Raw genomic sequence first — 12290 nt, 5'->3', positions numbered from 1 at the left:
AAAATGCCCATCCATCAACAAAAATCTTGTTATCTAAATTTCTAAATCACAATCTCAAATCTACAATATTTCTCTACAAAAATGATATATTTCTCAAAATAGCAGTTTTTATAAAATTTATTTTAAAAAATCAATCTATTGATCAAAAATTCTACAAACATGCCCATATATCAATAAAAACTCTTGTTACCCTAATTATTAAATCAGAATCTCAAATCTACAATATTTCTCTACAAAAATGATAATTTTCCAAAAATAGCAGCTTTTAAGAAAATTATTTCAAAATACAACATATTGATGAAAAATTATTAAAAAATACTCATATATCCACAAATCTTCTAAATCACAAAACCTAAATCCACAGTATTACTCTAAAAAAATGAAAACTTTCCAAAAATAGCAGCTTTTAAGAAAATTATTTGAAATTACAACATACTGATGAAAAATTCTCAAAGAATACTCATTTATCCTCAAATATTCTTGTTATCCTAATTTCTAAATCATAAATACAAATCTATAGTATTTCTCTAATAAATGAAAACTTCAAAAAATAGCAGTTTTTAAGAAACTTATTTTAAAATACAACATTTTGATGAAAAAAACTTAAAGAATACTCATATGTCTACAAATATTCGTGTTCTCCTAATTTGTAAATCACAAACTTAAATCTATTAAATTTACCTAAAAATAATGAAAACTTTCCAAAAATAGCAGTTTTTAAGAAAATTATTTAAAAATACAACATATTGGATGAAAAATTCTGAAACAATACTTATCTATCCACAAATATTCTTGCTATCCTAATTTCTAAATCACAAACCCAAATCCACATTAATTATCAAAAAATGAAAACTTTCCAAAAATAGCAGGTTTTAAGGAAGTTATTTAAAAATACAACATATTGATGAAAAATTATGAAAGAATACTCATCTATCCACAAATTTTCTTGTAATCCTAATTTCTAAATCACAAATCCAAATCCACATTATTTCTCAAAAAAATGAAAACTTTCCAAAAATAGTAGGGTTTAAAGATATTATTTAAAAATACACATATTGATGAAAAATTCTGAAAGAATACTCATCTATCCACAAATATTCTTGTTATTCTAATTTCTAAATCATAAACCCAAATCCACATTATTACTCAAAAAATAAAAACTTTCCAAAAATAGCAGGTTTTAAGAAAACTATTGAAAAATACAACATATTGATGAAAAATTATGAAAGAATACTCATCTATCCACAAATATTCTTGTTATCCTAATTTGTAAATCACAAACCCAAATCCACATTATTTCTCAAAAAATGAAAACTTTCCAAAAATAGCAGGTTTTAAGAAAATTATTTAAAAATACAACATATTGATGAAAAATTCTGAAAGAATACTCATCTATCCACAAATATTCTTGTTATCCTAATTTCTAAATCACAAACCCAAATCCACAGTATTTCTCAAAAAATGAAAACTGTCCAAAAATAGCAGATTTTAAGGAAATTATTTAAAAATACAACATATTGATGAAAAATTCTGAAAGAATACTCATCTATCCACAGATATTCTTGTATTCCTAATTTCTAAATCACTAACCCAAATCCACATTATTTCTCAAAAAATGAAAACTTTCCAAAAATAGGAGGTTTTAAGGAAATTATTTAAAAATACAACATATTGATAAAAAATTCTGAAAGAATACTCATCTATCCACAAATATTCTTGTTATTCTAATTTCTAAATCACAAACCCAAATCCACATTATTTCTAGAAAAAATGAAAACTTTCCAAATATAGCAGGTTTTAACAAAATTATTTAAAAATACAACATATTGATGAAAAATTCTGAAAGAATACTCATCTATCCACAAATATTCTTGTTATCCTAATTTCTAAATCACAAACCCAAATCCACATTATTTCTCAAAAAATGAAAACTTTCCAAAAATAGCAGGTTTTAAGAAAATTATTTAAAAATACAACATATTGATGAAAAATTCTTAAAGAATACACATCTATCCACAAATATTCTTGTTATCCTAATTTCTAAATCACATACCTAAATTGTAGTATTTATCTAAAAAAAATGAAAACTTTCCAAAAATAGCAATTTTTTAAAAATTATTTAAAAATACAACATATTGATGAAAAACTCTCAAAAAATACTAATCTATCCACAAATAATCTTGTATCCTATTTTCAAAATCACAAACCCAAATCCACAATTTTTCTCAAAAAAATAAAACTTTCCAAAAATAGCAGGTTTTAAGAAAATTATTTAAAAATACAACATATTGATGAAAAATTCTTAAAGAATACTCATCTATCCAAAAATACTCTTGTTATCCTAATTTATAAATCACAAACCCAAATCCACATTATTTCTCAAAAAATGAAAACTTTCCAAAAATAGCAGGTTTTAAGGAAATAATTTTAAAATACAACATATTGATAAAAAATTCTAAAAGAATACTCATCTATCCACAAATATTCTTGTTATCCTAATTTCTAAATCACAAATCCAAATCCACATTATTTCTCAAAAAATGAAAACTTTCCAAAAATGGCAGGTTTTAAGAAAATTATTTAAAAATACAACATATTGATGAAAAACTAAGAAAGAATACTCATCTATCCACAAATATTGTTGTTATCCTAATTTCTAAATCACAAACCCAGATCCACATTATTTCTCAAAAATAAAAACTTTCCAAAAATAGCAGGTTTTAAGAAAATTATTTAAAAATACAACATATTGATGAAAAATTCTGAACGAATACTCATCTATCCACAAATATTCTTGTTATTCTAATTTCTAAATCACAATCCCAAATCCACATTATTTCTCTAAGAAATGAAAACTTTCCAAAAATAGCAGGTTTTAAGGAAATTATTTAAAAATACAACATATTGATGAAAATTCTGAAAGAATACTCATCTATCCACAAATATTCTTGTTATCCTAATTTTTAAATCACAAATACAAATCCACATTATTTCTCAAAAAATGAAAACTTTCCAAAAATGGCAGGTTTTAAGAAAATTATTTAAAAATACAACATATTGATGAAAAACTATGAAAGCATACTCATCTATCCACAAATATTGTTGTTATCCTAATTTCTAAATCACAAACCCAGATCCACATTATTTCTCAAAAAATAAAAACTTTCAAAAAATAGCAGATTTTAAGAAAATTATTTAAAAATACAACATATTGATGAAAAATTCTGAACGAATACTCATCTATCCACAAATATTCTTGTTATTCTAATTTCTAAATCACAAACCCAAATCCACATTATTTCTCTAAGAAATGAAAACTTTCCAAAAATAACAGGTTTTAAGAAAATTATTTAAAAATACAACATATTGATGAAAAATTCTGAAAGAATACTCATTTAGCCACAAATATTCTTGTTATTCTAATTTCTAAATCACAAACCCAAATCCACATTATTTCTCAAAAAATGAAAACTTTCCAAAAATAGCAGGTTTAAAGGAAATTATTTAAAAATATAACATATTGATGAAAAATTCTGAAAGAATACTCATCTATCCACAAATATTCTTGTTATTCTAATTTCTAAATCACAAACCCAAATCCACATTATTTCTAGAAAAAATGAAAACTTTCCAAATATAGCAGGTTTTAACAAAATTATTTAAAAATACAACATATTGATGAAAAACTATGAAAGCATACTCATCTATCCACAAATATTGTTGTTATCCTAATTTTTTAAATCACAAACCCAGATCCACATTATTTCTCAAAAAATAAAAACTTTCCAAAAATAGCAGGTTTTAAGAAAATTAATTAAAAATACAACATATTGATGAAAAATTCTGAACGAATACTCATTTATCCACAAATATTCTTGTTATCCTAATTTCTAAATCACAAACCCAAATCCACATTATTTCTCAAAAAATGAAAACTTTCCAAAAATAGCAGGTTTTAAGAAAATTATTTAAAAATACAACATATTGATGAAAAATTCTGAAAGAATACTCATTTAGCCACAAATATTCTTGTTATTCTAATTTCTAAATCACAAACCCAAATCCACATTATTTCTCAAAAAATGAAAACTTTCCAAAAATAGCAGGTTTTAAGGAAATTATTTAAAAATATAACATATTGATGAAAAATTCTGAAAGAATACTCATCTATCCACAAATATTCTTGTTATTCTAATTTCTAAATCACAAACCCAAATCCACATTATTTCTAGAAAAAATGAAAACTTTCCAAATATAGCAGGTTTTAACAAAATTATTTAAAAATACAACATATTGATGAAAAATTCTGAAAGAATACTCATCTATCCACAAATATTCTTGTTATCCTAATTTCTAAATCACAAAAAGCTAAATCCACATTATTTCTCAAAAAATGAAAACTTTCCAAAAATAGCAGGTTTTAAGGAATTTTTTTAAAAATACAACATATTGATGAAAAATTCTGAAAGAATACTCATCTATCCACAAATATTCTTGTTATCCTAATTTCTAAATCACAAACCCAAATCCACATTATTTCTCTAAAAAAATGAAAACTTTCCAAAAATAGTAGGTTTTAAGAAAATTATTTAAAAATACAACATATTGATGAAAAATTCTGAAAAAATACTCATCTATCCACAAATATTCTTGTTATCATAATTTCTAAATCACAAACCCAAATCCACATTATTTCTCTAAGAAATGAAAACTTTCCAAAAATAGGAGGTTTTAAGGAAATTATTTAAAAATACAACATATTGATGAAAAATTCTGAAAGAATACTCATCTATCCACAAATATTTTTGTTATCCTAATTTCTAAATCACAAACCCAAATCCACATTATTTTTCAAAAAATGAAAACTTTCCAAAAATAGCAGGCTTTAAAAAAATTATTTAAAAATACAACATATTAATGAAAAATTCTGAAAGAATACTCATCTATCCACCAATATTCTTGTTATCCTAATTTCTAAATCACAAACCCAAATCCACATTATTTCTCAAAAAATGAAAACTTACCAAAAATAGCAGGTTTTAAGAAAATTATTTAAAAATACAACATATTGATGAAAAATTCTGAAAGAATACTCATCTATCCACAAATATTCTTATTATCCTAATTTCTAAATCACAAACCCAAATCCACATTATTTCTCTAAAAAAATGAAAACTTTCCAAAAATGGCAGGTTTTAAGAAAATTATTTAAAAATACAACATATTGATGAAAAACTATGAAAGCATACTCATCTATCCACAAATATTGTTGTTATCCTAATTTCTAAATCACAAACCCAGATCCACATTATTTCTCAAAAAATAAAAACTTTCCAAAAATAGCAGGTTTTAAGAAAATTATTTAAAAATACAACATATTGATGAAAAATTCTGAACGAATACTCATCTATCCACAAATATTCTTGTTATTCTAATTTCTAAATCACAAACCCAAATCCACATTATTTCTCTAAGAAATGAAAACTTTCCAAAAATAACAGGTTTTAAGAAAATTATTTAAAAATACAACATATTGATGAAAAATTCTGAAAGAATACTCATTTAGCCACAAATATTCTTGTTATTCTAATTTCTAAATCACAAACCCAAATCCACATTATTTCTCAAAAAATGAAAACTTTCCAAAAATAGCAGGTTTAAAGGAATTATTTAAAAATATAACATATTGATGAAAAATTCTGAAAGAATACTCATCTATCCACAAATATTCTTGTTATTCTAATTTCTAAATCACAAACCCAAATCCACTTATTTCTAGAAAAAAATGAAAACTTTCCAATATAGCAGGTTTAAGAAAATTATTTAAAAATACAACATATTGATGAAAAATCTCTGAAAGAATACTCATCTATCCACAAATATTCTTGTTATCCTAATTTCTAAATCACAAACCCAAATCCACATTATTTCTCAAAAAAAAAAAACTTTCCAAAAATAGCAGGTTTTAAGAAAATTATTTAAAAATACAACATATTGATGAAAAATTCTGAAAGAATACTCATCTATCCACAAATATTCTTGTTATCCTAATTTCTAAATCACAAACCCAAATCCACATTATTTCTCAAAAATGAAAACTTTCCAAAAATAGCAGTTTTAAGAAAATTATTTAAAAATACAACATATTGATGAAAAATTCTGAAAGAATACTCATCTATCCACAAATATTCTTGTTATCCTAATTTCTAAATCACAAACCCAAATCCACATTATTTCTCAAAAATGAAAACTTTCCAAAAATAGCAGGTTTAAGGAAATTATTTAAAAATACAACATATTGATGAAAAATTCTGAAAGAATACTCATCTATCCACAAATATTCTTGTTATCCTAATTTCTAAATCACAAACACAACCCAATCCACATATTTCTAAAAAAATGAAAACTTTCCAAAAATAGCAGGTTTTAAGAAAATTATTTAAAAATACAACATATTGATGAAAAATTCTGAAAGAATACTCATCTATCCACAAATATTCTTGTTATCCTAATTTCTAAATCACAAACCCAAATCCACATTATTTCTCAAAAATGAAAACTTTCCAAAAATAGCAGGTTTTAAGAAAATTTTTAAAATACAACATATTGATGAAAAATTCTGAAAGAATACTCATCTATCCACAAATATTCTTGTTATCCTAATTTCTAAATCACAAACCCAAATCCACACATTATTTCTAAAAAATGAAAACTTTCCAAAAATAGCAGGTTTTAAGAAAATTATTTAAAAATACAACATATTGATGAAAAATTCTGAAAGAATACTCATCTATCCACAAATATTCTTGTTATCCTAATTTCTAAATCACAAACCCAAATCCACATTATTTCTCTAAAAATGAAAACTTTCCAAAAATAGCAGGTTTTAAGAAAATTATTTAAAAAACAACATATTGATGAAAAATTCTGAAAGAATACTCATCTATCCACAAATATTCTTGTTATCCTAATTTCTAAATCACAAACCCAAATCCACATTATTTCTCAAAAATGAAAACTTTCCAAAAATAGCAGGTTTTAAGAAAATTATTTAAAATACAACATATTGATGAAAAATTCTGAAAGAATACTCATCTATCCACAATATTCTTGTTATCCTAATTTCTAAATCACAAACCCAAATCCACATTATTTCTCAAAAATGAAAACTTTCCAAAATAGCAGGTTTTAAGAAAATTATTTAAAAATACAACATATTGATGAAAATTCTGAAAGAATACTCATCTATCCACAAATATTCTTGTTATCCTAATTTCTAAATCACAAACCCAAATCCACATTATTTCTCTAAAAAATGAAAACTTTCCAAAAATAGCAGGTTTTAAGAAAATTATTTAAAAATACAACATATTGATGAAAAATTCTGAAAGAATACTCATCTATCCACAAATATTCTTGTTATCTAATTTCTAAATCACAAACCCAAATCCACATTATTTCTCAAAAAAATGAAAACTTTCCAAAAAGCAGTTTTAAAGAATTATTTAAAAATACAACATATTGATGAAAAATTCTGAAAGAATACTCATCTATCCACAAATATTTTGTTATCCTAATTTCTAAATCACAAACCCAAATCCACATTATTTCTCAAATGAAAAACTTTCCAAAAATAGCAGGTTTTAAGAAAATTATTTAAAAATACAACATATTGATGAAAAATTCTGAAAGAATACTCATCTATCCACAAATATTCTTGTTATCCTAATTTCTAAATCACAAACCCAAATCCACATTATTTCTCAAAAAATGAAAACTTTCCAAAAATAGCAGGTTTTAAGAAAATTATTTAAAAATACAACATATTGATGAAAAATTCTGAAAGAATACTCATCTATCCACAAATATTCTTGTTATCCTAATTTCTAAATCACAAACCCAAATCCACATTATTTCTCAAAAAATGAAAACTTTCCAAAAATAGCAGGTTTTTAGAAATTATTTAAAAATACAACATATTGATGAAAAATTCTGAAAGAATACTCATCTATCCACAAATATTCTTGTTATTCTAATTTCTAAATCACAAACCCAAATCCACATTATTTCTCTAAGAAATGAAAACTTTCCAAAAATAGCAGGTTTTAAGAAAATTATTTAAAAATACAACATATTGATGAAAAATTCTGAAAGAATACTCATCTATCCACAAATATTCTTGTTATCCTAATTTCTAAATCACAAACCCAAATCCACATTATTTCTCTAAGAAATGAAAACTTTCCAAAAATAGCAGGTTTTAAGAAAATTATTTGAAAATACAACATATTGATGAAAAATTCTGAAAGAATACTCATTTATCCACAAATATTCTTGTTATCCTAATTTCTAAATCACAAACCCAAATCCACATTATTTCTCAAAAAATGAAAACTTTCCAAAAATAGCAGGTTTTAAAGAAATTATTTAAAAATACAACATATTGATGAAAAATTCTAAAAGAATACTCATCTATCCACAAATATTCATGTTATCCTAATTTCTAAATCACAAACCCAAATCCACATTATTTCTCAAAAAATGAAAACCTTCCAAAAATAGCAGGTTTTAAGAAAATTATTTAAAAATACAACATATTGATGAAAAATTCTGAAAGAATACTCATCTATCCACAAATATTCTTGTTATTCTAATTTCTAAATCACAAACCCAAATCCACATTATTTCTCAAAAAATGAAAACTTTCCAAAAATAGCAGGTTTTAAGGAATTTTTTTAAAAATACAACATATTGATGAAAAATTCTGAAAGAATACTCATCTATCCACAAATATTCTTGTTATCCTAATTTCTAAATCACAAACCCAAATCCACATTATTTCTCTAAAGAAATGAAAATTTTCCAAAAATAGCAGGCTTTAAGGAAATTATTTAAAAATATAACATATTGATGAAAAATTCTGAAAGAATACTCATCTATCTACAAATATTCTTGTTATCCTAATTTCTAAATCACAAACCCAAATCCACATTATTTCTCAAAAAATGAAAACTTTCCAAAAATAGCAGGTTTTAAGAAAATTATTTAAAAATACAACATATTGATGAAAAATTCTGAAAGAATACTCATCTATCCACAAATATTCTTGTTATCCTAATTTCTAAATCACAAACCCAAATCCACATTATTTCTCAAAAAATGAAAACTTTCCAAAAATAGCAGGTTTTAAGAAATTATTTAAAAATACAACATATTGATGAAAAATTCTGAAAGAATACTCATCTATCCACAAATATTCTTGTTATCTAATTTCTAAATCACAAACCCAAATCCACATTATTTCTCAAAAAATGAAAACTTTCCAAAAATAGCAGGTTTTAAAAAATTATTTTAAAATACAACATATTGATGAAAAATTCTGAAAGAATACTCATCTATCCACAAATATTCTTGTTATCCTAATTTCTAAATCACAAAACCAAATCCAAATTATTTTCTCAAAAAATGAAAACTTTCCAAAAATAGCAGGTTTAAGAAAATTATTTAAAAATACAACATATTGATGAAAAATTCTGAAAGAATACTCATCTATCCACAAATATTCTTGTTATCCTAATTTCTAAATCACAAACCCAAATCCACATTATTTCTCAAAAAAATGAAAACTTTCCAAAAATAGCAGGTTTTAAGAAATTATTTAAAATACAACATATTGATGAAAAATTCTGAAAGAATACTCATCTATCCACAAATATTCTTGTTATCCTAATTTCTAAATCACAAACCCAACCACATTATTTCTCAAAAATGAAAACTTTCCAAAAATAGCAGGTTTAAGAAAAATTATTAAAAATACAACATATTGATGAAAATTCTGAAAGAATACTCATCTATCCACAAATATTCTTGTTATCCTAATTTCTAAATCACAAACCCAAATCCACATTATTTCTCTAAAAATGAAAACTTTCCAAAAATAGCAGGTTTTAAGAAAATTATTTAAAAATACAACATATTGATGAAAAATTCTGAAAGAATACTCATCCACAAATATTCTTGTTATCCTAATTTCTAAATCACAAACCCAAATCCACATTATTTCTCAAAAATGAAAACTTTCCAAAAATAGCAGGTTTTAAGAAAATTATTTAAAATACAACATATTGATGAAAAATTCTGAAAGAATACTCATCTATCCACAAATATTCTTGTTATCCTAATTTCTAAATCACAAACCCAAATCCACATTATTTCTCAAAAATGAAAACTTTCCAAAATAGCAGGTTTTTAAGAAAATTATTTAAAATACAACATATTGATGAAAAATTCTGAAAGAATACTCATCTATCCACAAATATTCTTGTTATCCTAATTTCTAAATCACAAACCAAATCCACATTATTTCTCAAAAATGAAAACTTTCCAAAAATAGCAGGTTTTAAGAAAATTATTTAAAAATACAACATATTGATGAAAATTCTGAAAGAATACTCATCTATCCACAAATATTCTTGTTATCCTAATTTCTAAATCACAAACCCAAATCCACATTATTTCTCAAAAAATGAAAACTTTCCAAAAATAGCAGGTTTTAAGAAATTATTTAAAAATACAACATATTGATGAAAAATTCTGAAAGAATACTCATCTATCCACAAATATTCTTGTTATCCTAATTTCTAAATCACAAACCAAACCACATTATTTCTCAAAAAATGAAAACTTTCCAAAAATAGCAGGTTTTAAAAAATTATTTAAAAATACAACATTGATGAAAAATTCTGAAAGAATACTCATCTATCCACAAATATTCTTGTTATTCTAATTTCTAAATCACAAACCCAAATCCACATTATTTCTCTAAAAATGAAAACTTTCCAAAATAGCAGGTTTTAAGAAATTTATTTAAAATACAACATATTGATGAAAATTCTGAAAGAATACTCATCTATCCACAAATATTCTTGTTATCCTAATTTCTAAATCACAACCCAAATCCACATTATTTCTCAAAAATGAAAACTTTCCAAAAATAGCAGGTTTTAAGAAATTATTTAAAAAACAACATATTGATGAAAAATTCTGAAAGAATACTCATCTATCCACAAATATTCTTGTTATCCTAATTTCTAAATCACAAACCCAAATCCACATTATTTCTCAAAAAATGAAAACTTTCCAAAAATAGCAGGTTTTAAGAAAATTATTTAAAAATACAACATATTGATGAAAAATTCTGAAAGAATACTCATCTATCCACAAATATTCTTGTTATCCTAATTTCTAAATCACAAACCCAAATCCACATTATTTCTCAAAAATGAAAACTTTCCAAAAATAGCAGGTTTTAAGAAATTATTTAAAAATAACATATTGATGAAAAATTCTGAAAGAATACTCATCTATCCACAAATATTCTTGTTATCCTAATTTCTAAATCACAAACCCAATCCACATTATTTCTCAAAAAATGAAAACTTTCCAAAAATAGCAGGTTTTAAGAAAATTATTTAAAAATACAACATATTGATGAAAAATTCTGAAAGAATACTCATCTATCCACAAATATTCTTGTTATTCTAATTTCTAAATCACAACCCAATCCACATTATTTCTCAAAAAAATGAAAACTTTCCAAAAATAGCAGGTTTTAAGAAAATTATTTAAAATACAACATATTGATGAAAATTCTGAAAGAATACTCATCTATCCACAAATATTCTTGTTATTCTAATTTCTAAATCACAAACCCAAATCCACATTATTTTCTAAAAAAAAAACTTTCCAAAAATAGCAGGTTTTTAAGAAAATTATTTAAAATAACATATTGATGAAAATTCTGAAAGAATACTCATCTATCCACAAATATTCTTGTTATCCTAATTTCTAAATCACAAACCCAAATCCACATTATTTCTCAAAAATGAAAACTTTCCAAAAATAGCAGTTTTAAGGAATTTTTTAAAAATACAACATATTGATGAAAAATTCTGAAAGAATACTCATCTATCCACAAATATTCTTGTTATCCTAATTTCTAAATCACAAACCCAAATCCACATTATTTCTCAAAAAATGAAAACTTTCCAAAAATAGCAGGTTTTAAAGAAAATTATTTAAAAACAACATATTGATGAAAAATTCTGAAAGAATACTCATCTATCCACAAATATTCTTGTTATCCTAATTTCTAAATCACAAACCCAAATCCACATTATTTCTCTAAAAAATGAAAACTTTCCAAAAAATAGCAGGTTTTAAGGAAATTATTTAAAAATACAACATATTGATGAAAAATCTGAAAGAATACTCATCTATCCACAAATATT

The sequence above is a fragment of the Brassica rapa genome, chromosome A03, assembly GCF_000309985.2.
Source record: "Brassica rapa cultivar Chiifu-401-42 chromosome A03, CAAS_Brap_v3.01, whole genome shotgun sequence".
Classification (NCBI taxonomy): Eukaryota; Viridiplantae; Streptophyta; class Magnoliopsida; order Brassicales; family Brassicaceae; genus Brassica; species Brassica rapa.
Note: the sequence above shows the minus strand (reverse complement) of the source record.